Source organism: Myotis brandtii, unplaced genomic scaffold (genome assembly GCF_000412655.1).
Source record: "Myotis brandtii unplaced genomic scaffold, ASM41265v1 scaffold496, whole genome shotgun sequence".
In the NCBI taxonomy this organism is placed as follows: Eukaryota; Metazoa; Chordata; class Mammalia; order Chiroptera; family Vespertilionidae; genus Myotis; species Myotis brandtii.
The window spans coordinates 531,349-543,054 of NW_005368921.1; the positions used below are offsets into that span (position 1 = coordinate 531,349).

General features: G+C 40.8%; 1 pseudogene; it reads left to right on the forward strand.

Annotated features, from left to right (window-relative positions):
* Positions 1 to 493: 493 nt before the first annotated feature.
* Positions 494 to 806, forward strand: LOC106727889 (annotated as a pseudogene).
* Positions 807 to 11,706: the final 10,900 nt, after the last annotated feature.

Genomic DNA, 11,706 nt, shown 5'->3' on the forward strand with positions numbered 1-11,706 from the left:
GAAACGGGTGGAGGGGAGCTATGGGGGGAAAAAGAGGAACAACTATAATAATCTGAACAATAAAGATTTAATTTTTTAAAAAAAGAAAAAAGGAGAAGTCAAGGCAGGAAATAACATGTATGCAAGCGTATGAGTGCATAAAATAAAAATAATCAAACATAAAAAAAAAGAAACCACAGAGTTGAGGCATAGTTGGTGATTAAATAAATTGATATTTGTTGTAGCTATTAAAAAAAGAAAAAGAGCTCTGACTGGTTTGGCTCAGTAGATAGAGCGTCGGCCTGCGGACTCGGGGGTCCCAGGTTCGATTCCTGTCCGGGGCATGTACCTTGGTTGCGGGCACCCCCTCAGTGGGGAGTGTGCAGGAGGCGGCTGATCGATGTTTCTCTCTCATCAATGTTTCTGGCTCTCTATCCCTCTCCCTTCCTCTCTGTAAAAAATCAATAAAATATATTTTAAAAAAAAAAAAAGAAAGAAAAGAAAAAGAGCGCCGGGGTCGCCGTGCGGTTCTTGGACCGAGGCTGGTTGGGAGGTTGCCTTGGGCTCGCTGAAGCGGCACCTGGGAGATGATGGCGGAGGGAGATTATCGCAGCACCAACTTGCTGGCTGCAGAGACTGCAAGTCTGGAAGAGCAGCTGCAAGGATGGGGAGAGGTGACGCTGATGGCCGACAAAGTCCTCCGATGGGAAAGAGCCTGGTTTCCGCCTGCCATCATGGGTGTGGTTTCCTTGGTGTTTCTGACCACTGAGCAGCAGCAAAGATTCCATGAAATTTGCAGCAATCTAGTAAAAACTCGTCGCAGATAACATGTATGCAAGCGTATGAGTGCATAAAATAAAAATATTCAAACATAAAAAAAAAGAAACCACAGAGTTGAGGCATAGTTGGTGATTAAATAAATTGATATTTGTTGTAGCTATTAAAAAAAGAAAAAGAGCTCTGACTGGTTTGGCTCAGTAGATAGAGCGTCGGCCTGCGGACTCGGGGGTCCCAGGTTCGATTCCTGTCCGGGGCATGTACCTTGGTTGCGGGCACCCCCTCAGTGGGGAGTGTGCAGGAGGCGGCTGATCGATGTTTCTCTCTCATCAATGTTTCTGGCTCTCTATCCCTCTCCCTTCCTCTCTGTAAAAAATCAATAAAATATATTTTAAAAAAAAAAAAACCTCCTATGCATCAGTTTTCACAGTTTAGTATGCAAAACAGTCACTAAGGAGTTTTTAAACAGGAGGCTTCTGGGCTCCCTCTGAAACCCACTGAACCTGAACCTCTTGAATGGATTCTGGTCCACAAAGCGAGTGGCCCCAAACCTGCTCATTATAAATACTACAACTGCTCTAGATGGTTATCTTACTAATTTTATATCAAACACAATTAGGAGAATGAAGCACATTCGATCTTAATTAAGAGAAACCCCGGACAAGTTATTACATCAATCTCTCTTCATAAGCTTAACAACAGCCTGAGTAACAAGTCATGTAATGACTGAGTCTGGAAGAATACCATATGCACCTAATGACTCAATGGTAATTGAAATACATGCTTACAACGTTTCAGTTAAAGATGTATCCTCCACTTTACTTATGAGGAAGTCTACACAATGATTTATATTGATCCTTTAAGGTTAGAAAGGCCCATTTTTGGTGAAAATAGCATATAGTTTGTGTCTGGAAATATGTTTATAAGCACTTTGTACCTTTTTAAGTATTTCAGGTGGATTAATCCAGAAGTTAAAAAAATAGTGCTAAACAATCACTGGAATGGACAAAAAAGACATTTATATCTTACCTTTTGTAATATGCATAATATCTATTGATCTTGATGCAAATTATAAGCATGTAGGCCTCATAATCCTATATAATAAAAGACTAATATGCAAATTGACCAAACGGCAGAGCAACAGGTTGCTATGATGCACACTGACCACCCAGGGGCAGACATTCAATGCACTGCCCCCTGGTGGTCAGTGCACTCCCACAAAGGGATAACTGCTCAGCCAGAAGCCAGGCTCACGACTGGCAAGTGCAGCAGTGGTGCTGGGAGCCTCTCCCACCTCCATGGCAGTTGGACATCCCCCAAGGGCTTCCAGACTGTGAGAGGGCGCAGGCCGGGCTGAGGGACCACCCCCACCCAAGTGCACAAATTTCATGCACCAAACCTCTAGTTGAGTAATATTATCCTTTTTTATCTCAAATATCAACTATTATTATGATGGCACATGACTGATTTTAAAAGCAAATAATACCATTCAATTAATGTTAAATAGTAGAAACACTACTGTCCACACTACCAATGTAGTTATCTTGTAACTAATAATATGCATTTATTTCTTTATATTTATAGTAATTACAGTTTTGAAAATTCACACTTCATCATACTTAAAAATCTGTCAAAATTCAAATTATCAAAACTTAACTTTTCATTCATATGCAAATTTGAAAATTCTCTCTTTCATACACACACTTCAAACAACCAGCCCCAGTAACAAATGCACTTTTCTGCATTACTTTGAAAAGATGAATTTACTATTTATGTTAAATGATGAATTTGCTACTTATGCTCCCAAGTTAAACATATTTATCAGTTAAATATAATTGCAATGAACAATAACATGAATCAGGAAAAAGGCTAAGGTTGATTGTTTAAATAAGTTAACTCATAGTTTTAAAAACTGAAGTCTGAGTAATTTTTGATGAATGTCCTATAGTCAAACTCATATAATTGGTGAAAGAAAGACTCAAATCTATGGCTTCTTCTTACTGTAGTGTTGCATTGTGAAAATTTTATGCTTCTATCCAAGAGATCTGGCAGCTCACAGAGTGATTGACAGGGACATGATATCATATTCGTGATTCTGGTTTTTTTCCCCTTTAATTAATGGACTTTATTTTTTAGCGCAGTTTAAGTTTACAGAAAAATTGAACAGAAAGTATAGAGAACTCTCATATACTCTCTCTTCTAAAGCCCACGGTTTCCTCAATTATTAACATCTTTCATTTGTGTGGTAAATTTGTTACACTTAATGAACCACTATTGATACATTATTATTAATGCATTAATAATATTACTTTAACTCTGATTAACTAGCTGTAATATAGTTCTGTGAATTTATTGCACTGATGCTGTAAAACCTGGATCTTGTGGTATATCTGTCCCTACATAAGTGTTGTTTTCTCCCCTTCAATATTGCTGTCAACAGTGGCACCCATGTAGCATATGTTTGAGTTTTTTGTTTCATACTACAAGCTACCTTAATTTACATGTGTTTCCTCATTGTAAATAAGCCTGTCTTCTTATCTGGATTTTTTGTGTGTATACATGTTCTACCAACTACTTTTGTGATTTTAATTCTGTATTACTGCTTCTACTTCGTTTTGTGAAAAGGGGGAAAATAAAAGCTGGTATCCCTTAAAAAAAAAAAAAAAGAAAAGAAAGAAAAAAAGAAAAAAAAAGAAAAAAAGAAACAAGGAAGGTAATCTTATATAATAAAGCAGGAATATGCAAATTAACCATCACACCATAACAGTCAAGATGGCTATGTCCACAGTGGAGGCAGGGATTCCATAACACAAGATGGCTTCGCCCACAGTGGAGGCTGAGTTCCCATAACAAGCTTTAATGAGCAATCAGCAGGGACCTGAGGCTGCGTGGTGCTGGGTCAGGGCAGGGGACGTGAGGCTGTGACCCCCGCCTGGCGGAGTTTGACGGGGAACCTCAAGCTGTGCCCCCAGCCCAGTGGGGCTAGATGGGGGTGGGGCCAGCTGGGGCTGGGTCTTGCATGATTTCAAGGTGCACGAGGGTGGGTGGGGACTTGACTCTGGTTCCCGTGGCATGCCCCAGACTCTGACAGGAAGAAGATTTTCATATACATTTTACTAATTTTCTTTCATCCCTGACCTTCTATTATAGAGAAAGGGCAAATAGCAATATTAAAATATTTCCTCTAATTAATTTCCTTTTAATGTGCATGAATTTCATGCACCGGGTCACTAGTAAAGAAATAATGAGCTTAAGTGTTCTTTCAGCATCTGGAATGATAGGGAAATGGTGGTTACAAGGAATTTTTGCTCCTTCTGGGAATGACAGCTTTTTCCTTAATAAAAACCAAACTGATCTTTATTGCTTTTCCCAAGGGAAGTGGAATGTGGGGAGAACTTTGGCCTTGTGTCCTCACTCCATGACCCCAGGAAACAGATCTGTCCTAATATTCGGGGACTGTCCTGGGCCTGGAAAGTCCATCTTTGGCTCTTTTTTTGTTGGCAAAAGCATTTGATAGGTGGTGGGCAGGGGAAGAAGTTCCCACTGACTTCCCTCTTTGAAGAGGGTAATAACTAGACAGGGGAGGGAGACCTAGAAAAGACTCAATTCTGTCTCTGCCAGGCCAGCAATGAAGAGAGGGCTATTGGGGCGAGAAGGCTGCCCTTGATGGGGAGCTATATAGGAGGTGGGTTTGCCTCTATCTCCTGTTTTGCCCCTAACTTGCCTAAGAAGGATAGTGGGTGTTTACCAGTGTGGCTTTGTTTTTTATTGGTTTCGTTAATTGACAATGGGGGAAGAGCTGACACTGTGTACAAGTGTATACTCACAAAGGGAGGAAGAGCTAAAACATTTTAAAGTGCCAGAGGGGCACAATCCAGTTTGAGTTTGAGCTGCATGCAGTTTTGTCACGATGAGCACCACCCCTCAGCCATGAAAAAAGTTTCTAAAATGGGAAAGAGGAAAAGATAGCTAAGGGAGAAGACCACTGATCCTAAGACTGTATTCTTAGATTTTTTTTATCCAGAAGCTAATCTTAAGGATGTGTGTGGTTGCCTATTGCTCATTTTGTAAGACCCATTATAGTGTGTGTGTGTGTGTGTGTGTGTGTGTGTGTGTGTGTGCAGGAGCACATGCAGGTGTGCGCACTTTATTATAGGAGTGATACTCTGTTGTAAAAAAAAAAAATGAGATAACTGTCCGCCTGCTTTCAAAAAGGAAGTGCCAGATATTGATGGGATCAGAGCACAGTGGGAGGAAAGAGTTAAGAGATCTTTGAAGACCAAGAGCTGGAACAGGTGAAAAATAATCCAGTTGATCACTGGCCACAAAGCAAGGCTGATCATTGACCAGAATGGCCATAGCCAGGATGGTCAATAACATCAGAGAGAACTGATCAGCAAGGGTGTTAATGGTGGTAGCCGGTCGCAAAAAGGGAATTGAAAAAAAGCAAGTGAAAAAGGCAATCAGGATGGGGAGCTGAAGGAGCATGGAAAACCAAACCCAGGTTGGGCTAAGGCAGTGATGGCGAACCTTTTGAGCTCGGCGTGTCAGCATTTTGAAAAACCCTAACTTAACTCTGGTGCCGTGTCACATATAGAAATTTTTTGATATTTGCAACCATAGTAAAACAAAGACTTATATTTTTGATATTTATTTTATATATTTAAATGCCATTTAACAAAGAAAAATCAACCAAAAAAATGAGTTCGCGTGTCACCTCTGACACGCGTGTCATAGGTTCGCCATCACTGGGCTAAGGTCATGTGTTGAGAGCAAAGCCAAAGAGTTCTACTTTTGGCTAGCAGACTGGGTGAATGAGTACAGTACTGGAAGCCAATTCCAGCATGTCAGCAGGGCTGAATCATCTGGAAATGGCTGAGAGCATTTCCCAAACCTGAAAAGGATGCATAAAATGATTGCTTGCTGCCAGACAGCTGAGGGCATTTCAATCTACATGTTATTGCCTCCTACTGGACAAACACCTGAACAGCCGTAGGCAATTCTTCCAATCTGACAATGGATTCTGTATACTAAACCCTGGCCTTTGATGTGTATATCTACCTTGCCTTAGGACAATTTGTGTTAATAAATAGCAAGGGATCCTGAGACAAAGGAGAACTAGTTCCTTTAGCTAAGTCTTCTCTGACTCCCCAAAATGCCTTTCAAAATTATGTTTCGTCTCTGGACTCTTTATTAATTTACACATAGCGCCTTCTCCAGATTTCTGAACCCTTCTTGATAATGGATTAAGACCCCCGGTATTAGTAAAGTATTGGCAAAAGTTGTATTCATCCATCATTCATTGCTTCACTAATTGAATCTGCCAGTGCTTCTTAAACTTTTCTGACAAAATTCCTCAGGTAGATTATGAAAACGTATGCTCAGAGGGTAGATGTGAGTATTTAACTGTGATGGTCACTTCTTTCAGTAATTTGTCCATCTCACAATGATTACTCCTTTTCTTTCCCTCTCCCACAGGATCAGAGGGGTGGCTTCCAGCAGCCCCATCATTCATTGCTTCACTAATTGAATCTGCCAGTGCTTCTTAAACTTTTCTGACAAAATTCCTCAGGTAGATTATGAAAACGTATGCTCAGAGGGTAGATGTATTTAACTGTGATGGTCACTTCTTTCAGGAATTTGTCCATCTCACAATGATTACTCCTTTTCTGTCCCTCTCCCACAGGATCAGAGGGGTGGCTTCCAGCAGCCATGTTTATGCCATGTAAAACTAAATATATAATTCTAGGTTGATAGTTTTTTCTCCTTTGAGTACTTTAAACTGTCTTCTGATCTCTATAGTTTCTGATGGGAAGTCCATGGTAATTCAAATCATTGTTTCTCTGTATATAATGTGTCCTTTTTTTCTGTTTTCAAGATTGGTTCTAATTTTTGGTTTTCAACAGTTTGACTGTGATGTGCTTAAATGTGGTTTGCTGAACTTCTTTTATCTGAAAATTTATGTCTTTCACCAAACATGGGAAGTTTTTTCAGTCATTATTTTTTCAAAGTCTTTTCTGCCCCATTCTTTCTTTCCTCTCCTTCTGCGACTCTAATTACATTTATGTATATTAGATTTCTGATATTGTCCTATAGTTTTCTGAAGTTCTGTTTATATTTTTCAATCTTTAAAGAATATATATGTTCTTGCCCTAGCCAATTTGCTTAGTGGTGAGTGTTGGCTTGAGCTTGAAAGGTCACAGGTTCGATCCTCGGCCCAGGTCAGGGCAAGTTCAGGAGGCAATCAGGAGGCAACCAATCGATGTCTCTCTCTCATATCGATTTTCTCTCTGTCTTTCCCTCTCTCTCCCACTCTCCCTAAAAATCAATGGAAAAATATCCTCCGGTGAGGATTAACCAAAAAAAAAAAAGTGTTTTCTGAATTTAATAAAATTCCATGACTTGTTGCTTTCCCAAAAGATCCTTTAACATTTCCTCTCTCTCCTCCTCTCAGCCAATTACATTACCTGCATTCAGTCAATTACTCATTTTGGAGTATAACTTCCATCACTTCTACTGTTTAACATCTTCTTTGATCTCCAAGGGAGAAAAAAATGCAATCCTTATCTGTTTTGAGAGACAGCAATATTGACCAAAAATTGTACCCTCTGAATCCCAGATTCTCTAACTTCCTCAATTTGTAAGACTAGGTCAGTGGTCGGCAAACTGCGGCTCGCGAGCCACATGCGGCTCTTTGGCCCCTTGAGTGTGGCTCTTCCACAAAATACCACGTGCGGGCGCGCACGTACAGTGCGATTGAAACCTCGTGGCCCATGCACAGAAGTCGGTTTTCAGCCTGGGCGAGTCTATTTTGAAGAAGTACTGTTGATATTTGGCTCTGTTGACTAATGAGTTTGCCGACCACTGGACTAGGTTATAGTTGCAGAGGGGAGGGAGATCTAGGTACCCTCTCCTGGGATGCCTGGGAGCCTGAAAAGATTTTCTAGTTGATAAACCTGTCTGCTAATCTCAAAACAAGTTGGAGTTGAGGGACAAAATAACTTACAAATATTGGCCCCTCACAGTACCACCTAGTGGACAATAAGAAACTAACACATGGGCTCTGAGCCCATGAGGGTAAATGGCCAGTCCTAAAATAACTCACTTCTAGATCCCTAGAATCTTGCTATTTATACATTAGAAGGGAATCATCTGCAATGAGGAAAGAACTTCCAAATAAATCATAATATAGCTTCAGGAGTAAAAAGAAAGCCAGGGGCGAATTTACTTTACCATAGCAAATAAGGGTCTGTTGGGGAAATAGTTAAACTAATATCCTCCCAGCCCACCCACCGCAAACACACAGACCAAAGGGGAGTGTGTGATGCTTCAGCCCCTCAGTATTGATGTTATTGGTGGCTTTCAAATGTATTTTCCTGCAAACCAAGGTAAGAAATATTTCTTCTGAAACAAAAGTATCATGAGACATATTTACCCTTATTAAGCATCAATATCTGCTATTTTCTATACTAGTCACAACTTTCTAAATTCACTTCATTACCCACATTTAGAAAAACACGGCTTATGTGCAAATTTTCGTCCTATATCAGGTGATTAACATTGATTTTTTTAAAAATATATTTATTGATTTCAGAGAGAAAGGGAGAGATAGAAATATCAATGATGAGAGATAATTATTGATCACCTGCCTCCTACACACCCCCTACTGGTGATCAGGGCATGTGCCCTGACCAGGAATTAAACCGTGACCTCCTGGTTCATAGGTTGATGCTCAACCACTGAACCACACTGGCTGGGCAACATTGATTTTATGTAAGGAAACATGGTCCTGAAAAACTGAAAGCAGCCCTAGCCGGTTTGGCTCAGTGGATACAGCGTCAGCCTGTGGACTGAACGGTCCCGGGTTTGATTCAGGTCAAGGGCACATGCCCGGGTTGCAGGCTCCATCCCGAGTAAGGGGCATGCAGGAGGCAGCCAATCAATGATTCTCATCATTGATGTTTCTATCTCTCCCTCTCCCTTCTTCTCTGAAATCAATAAAAAAAAAAGGAAAGAAAAACTGAAAGCAAATTCATACCTGCCTTTCAAACTGCCAAGCCTCACCTGAGGATATTTTTTCCATTGCTTTTTTAAAAATATATTTTTATTGATTTCAGAGAGGAAGGAAGAGGGAGAGATAGAAACATCAATGATGAGAGAGAATCATTGATCAGCTGCCTCCTACATGCTCCACACTGGGGATCGAGCTTGCAACCCAGGCATGTGCCCTGACCGGGAATTGAACCGTGACCTCCTGAGCCACGCTGGTGGGCTCCATTGCTTTTTACAGAGAATGGAGGGAGGAAGGGAAGAAGGGAAGAAGGGAGGGAGTGAGGGGGAGAGAGAGAAAAACATCAATGATCATGTGAGAGAGACATATCAATCAGTTGCCACCCGCAGAAGTCCTGACTGGGGCTGGAACCTGCAACACAGGTATGTGCCTTTGGCAAGGAATTGAACCCCACAACTCTTTGGTGCACAGGCCGGCACTCAAACCACTGAGATCACTGGCCAGAGCCTCCCTGCCTTTCTTTTTTTTAAAATATATATTTTTGTTGATTTCAGAGAGAAAGAGAGCAATAGAAACATCAGTGATGAGAATCATTGATCAGCTGCCTCCTGCACGCCCCCTGCTGGGGGTCGAGCCTGAAACCAGGCATGTGCCCTTGAATGGAATCGAACCCAGGACCCTTCAGTCCGCAGGTCGACGCTTTATTCACTGAGTCAAACTGGCTAGGGCATCCCTGCCTTTCTTGAGATGCAAGTAATGATCTTTTTCAAAATCCAACTCCACCATTAAGCCTCTCCATACCCTAAATCAAAATAAATTCTTTCTTAGCTCTCCCTCAACACATTGTTGATACCTCTACCATAGAACTTAATTAAATCTGTCAAGCACTTAATTTGTGACTTGCACAATTTAATAGCTTTTTCAAATGAAGGGTCTACAATGTATTCATAATTGCATCCCTCCCAACTAGCAAAATGACTGACAGAGCCCAACAAATAACAAAATAAACTTTAATCAAACCACTAAAGACCCAAGAAAGTTAAAGGTTTACTGAAGTGAATCCTTTTGCAAAACAAATAATGGTTTTAAAAGTATAGATCCCTCAGAAACGTCTAAACTTACAAAGCATCAAACTCCTCCATATAAGCCAATTAAACCTTATTTATAAAATCCTTATAATTGTGTAGAGGTCCTACACAAGAGAGCGCAGGCTGTTGGTCTCACACTGAGGTGCCTAGTCGAGTCCTCATTTTTTTGGCAAGGCACAAATTATCCCTCCTCTTCTGTTTCTCCATGTGGCTTGCAGCCTCATTCACTCAGTCAAATATTTGAGAGTTTACTATGCACTGGGATGCAATGATGTTAAACACAAGCTCAGGGCTTGAGGCCCCCCTGATTGATGAGGAAGAGGGGCTAACAAGTAAACAGCGTGACAACGTAATGTAATACACACCATTACAAAGGTTAAGTGCAAGTGATAAGGAAGCAAGTTAAGAGAGGCACCTAAATCAGCATTGGAGGGTAATGGAAGTCTTCCCAGAGAGGATAACATTAAAGATCCAAAGGATAAGAAAGAGTTGACTAGGAAGAGTGGATCAGGAAGAGAATGTAGGCAAAGGAACCAGTAAGAGTAAACGACTGAGGTTGAGAGAGAATATGACTCATTTGATGAACTGAAAATCGTTCAGTAAAGTTGGAGCAGTTTGACCAGAGTTGAGGAATGGCAAGAAACAAGGCCAGACTGAGTGGGACCTTTAGGCTAAGAACTTCGAACTCCTGAAAAAGGTCATTACTGACGTCCCCCTCTGTTGGTTTCTGCACCAGCAGCTGACTACAAAGAAAGATTGATAGGTGAAGGAGTGGAAATCAGAGCTCATGAAAACATTCAGTGGCAGCTCTTTTTTGGCTGTAAATTTCTTTACTTGTATCATTAATTTGCCCCACAATGTTATCTTAGGGTGGCATCTGATAAGATAAAATTTCAGATGAGCTGCCCCAAAGAAGCCGTGAAGCAAGTTGATTATCTTAGAAAGAAACAGTAAGGGAAGATTAAAAATGGCGGCAGAGTAAGTGAATGATGCACAGACACGCTCCCAGGACCAAACTGGAATTACAACTAAAATACAGAAAAACTTCCTGAATAATGACCGGAAGACTCGCTGGAGAGAACCCTGATAATTGAGAAAGAAAGTAATGGTGTTACAAAGGCCCCACTGCTATGCAACACAGTGATGACACATGCAAATTAACATGTCAAATGAAATTTGTTCTGTTTCATTTTATTATAACACTAATTTCTGTTCACTGAAATCTAACCAAACATACAGAAATCAGTGTTGCTCATTTGGTCATATATTCATAACTTAAAAATTATTACTCCAGCCAGGTTCACAGTTCGATTCCAGTCAGGGCACATGCCCAGGTGGTGGGCTTAATCCCCAGTGTGGGGAGTGCAGGAGGCAGCCGATCAATGATTCTCTCTCTCTCTCCCTACCTCTCTGAAATCAATAAAAAATAAAAATGAAAAATTATTACTCTAGCCCTAGCTGGTTTGGCTCAGTGGATAGAGTGTTGGCCAGTAGACTGAAGGATCCCGGGATTGGTTCCAGTCAAGGGCACATACCTTGGTTGCAGACTCGATCCCTGGCCTGTGCAGGAGGCAACTAATCCATGTCTCTCTCTTATATGGATGTTTCTGTCTCTCCCCCTCCTTGCCACTCTCTCTAAAAAACCAATGGGAAGATATCCTTGGGTGGCGATTAATAAAAAAAATTAAAAAATGATTACTCCCTAAACTTGTCTTCCTGTGCCAAACTGGAGGGAATAAAATACCTACTAGAAGTTGAAAAGAAAGAGGCAAAGATAGACAATTTGTCTACTTGTTTATTCTGTTCTTAAAAAAAAAAAAAAAAAAAGAGGTCAGGGATTGAGGGGGAAAT